The sequence below is a fragment of the Myotis brandtii genome, unplaced genomic scaffold, assembly GCF_000412655.1.
Source record: "Myotis brandtii unplaced genomic scaffold, ASM41265v1 scaffold634, whole genome shotgun sequence".
Classification (NCBI taxonomy): domain Eukaryota; kingdom Metazoa; phylum Chordata; class Mammalia; order Chiroptera; family Vespertilionidae; genus Myotis; species Myotis brandtii.
The window spans coordinates 1,534,599-1,537,120 of record NW_005370427.1 but is presented as its reverse complement, the minus strand read 5'-3'; the positions used below and the strand labels follow the sequence as shown (position 1 = coordinate 1,537,120).

The 2,522-nt window shown below is 53.2% G+C and overlaps 1 protein-coding gene across 1 annotated transcript in view; it reads right to left on the bottom strand.

Moving 5' to 3' along the window:
* Window positions 1-2,522, bottom strand: part of CNGB3 (cyclic nucleotide gated channel beta 3) — a 129,046-nt gene that overhangs the window by 35,023 nt on the left and 91,501 nt on the right. The gene's annotated exons all lie outside the window — the stretch shown is intronic.

Below are 2,522 nucleotides of genomic sequence, written 5' to 3'. Positions count from 1 at the left end.
TGCACGTGCAGACCCCGCCGCAGCACCGGGCGCTGCCAGCTTCTGTGCGGACGGTGGGCTCCCCGAGACCCCGCAGGTGAAAGCCGACCTTAGGCCTCACACAGACAGTGCAGCTGGACTCTCACAGAGGGAAGCCAGCGGCGGAAACTGGCGTTGATGGGGGGCTTAGCAGGGGCGGTGAAGACGGGGCCCACTTCCACCCGCACTGGCCGGGCTCAGTCCTCCTCGCAGCCCAGCCTTTCCTGCTCAAGGAGAAATGGCTCCTCCCTGAGGTCGGCTCAAAGGGCTGTTCTGGGACGCCTTCCTCACATGCCATTTCAGAATCATAGGCTCGCCCTGGCTGGTGTGGCTCAGTGGGTAGAGCATCGGCCTGCGGACTGAAGGGTCCCAGGTTCGATTCCAGTCAAGGGCACGTGTGGGGGTTGCGGGCTAGGTCCCCAGCAGGGGGCGTGCACGAGGCAGCCGATCAATGATTTCCTCTCATCACTGATGTTTCTATCTCTCTCTCCCTCTCCCTTCCTCTTTGACACACACACACACACACACACACACACACACACACACACACATAAAGAATTCTTAGGCCCTGGTACTTGTCAGCTCTGAGCAGCTGTGCAGGAGTCAACTGGACACCTGCGCCTCAGCCTGACTTACCCCCGGGGTCTCTTCCCAACGCTCCGCAGCGGCCTCCTTCCCTCACTCCTTTCCCCAAGCTGCTCTTGACAAATGGTGACCATGACCGAGCCCTCGGAGGCTGGGTTGGGAAATTTAATAGAGTTTTAAATTGGGAACCAAGTTCCATTAAAAGCATTATCGAGCCGTGTTGAAGGCCCAGCACTGGCAGCGACAGGAATCTGAGTGGCTCATGCGCTGGGTTTGTTGGTGCAGGAGTTGAGGTCGACCGGAATCCATCCTGTGCTCCAGGTGAGGGAGGGTGTGAGGCGTGAGGGGGCGGGGGGTGTGGGTCTCTGGGGTCTCTGGGTAGAGGCCTGCAGTAAACTGTGGCATGTCTTGGTTATAGGTGGGTTGTGAACGAGCCATGCTTCTGTCCAGGCCCTCCTAGGTGTGTGTCCAGCTCTCATCACCTTTGCTCAGGATGAGAGTTCAAGGCACAGCCTCCACCTCCTGCCTCAGTCTTGCCCTGGGGCTCTGGTTCTGCATTTCCAGCAGCGAGGCATTTCTTCCCATTCCTGTCGGAATCTCAGTCAACAGAAAGGCAGGTGGGGTGGTGTGTACGCACCGCTTCTCAAACCTCCCGTGCACAGGAACCACCCGAAGGTCTTCTTACAGTCAAGACGTCTGCTCCTTGGGTCTTGGCCTGCGTCCAGCCTGAATCTGACTTTCCCAGGAGACTCTGCTGCTGGTTGAGGATACATCTGAGTAGCAAGAATACAGTGGGGCCTTGACTTACGAGTTTAATTTGTTCTGTGACGGAGCTTGTAACTCAAATTACTCGTATGTCAAATCAATTGTGAACGAGTGAGACACGGGATGCTGGGCTGATGTTGTGGCGTTCACTGTGACGTTCACTGCGCCAACTAGCGGTGGGGTATCTGAAGCTGGCTCGTAACCCGAATTTTAGCTCGCAACTCAAAGCAAAAAATCGGCCGAGAGACGGCTCCTATCTCGAAAAACTCGTTAGTCGGAACACTTGTAAGTCAAGGCCCCACTGTACTGACCTGGAGCCAGACCGTGTTGAATCTTGTAAACATTGCCTTGGACATAGAGAGTGCTGAGCACATGCTGGATTCTGCTGTTAGTAGCAATAGTACGTTACATGGCTGCAGCTATGACTGCATACATTACACATGTGAATCTGAATTGTACTTCTCTCGAAACCTACCTGTGACTTCCAATCATCGTTAATGCAACCTCCCAGCCACTAAGGTTCTCTTTCAGATGCACAGCTGTTAACTGCTTGGTGTTCATCTTCTCAAACCCAAATGCTTTCCACAGCCTCCCTCCTCTCTGTTACCAGGCTCAGGCTGGAGTTGCCCTATTCCCGTGTAATTGCATCGACCATGCTTTTTATTTTCTGTATTTTGATGCTTTGATATATGGGGACCACCCCTTCCAGAGTTAGCTAATTCCTGAAGTTGGCAAAAAACTATCCGGGGTGTGCACCTTCCAGATGCAGACTGACCAGTGTGAGCCTTCCTTCCTGGGCACTCACAGCCCCTTCACTCTTTGCCTGCCTTCCTCACCCCAGGGCGGGGCCAGACTATTAGAGGCAGCTCTCACTCCCCAGAGCCACAATATCACCTGACTCCTAACCCCACTTACCTGCTCCCACCCTGGCCCTGCCTCCTGCGGCCACCTGTGTGACCCGTCCTCTGGGATCTGTTTGTAAAACGATGTTTTGATGCCAATTGCATCCTGGTCTGTTGGCCTCACCTTACCTAAGTAATAATAAAACCTACATTTCAAAAAGTACCACCCCTCCAATTTATGTTATATTTTGGTTAACCTTTCTTTCTTTCTTCCTTTCTTTCTTTTTTTGGTAATTCAATTCTTTTTTTTTT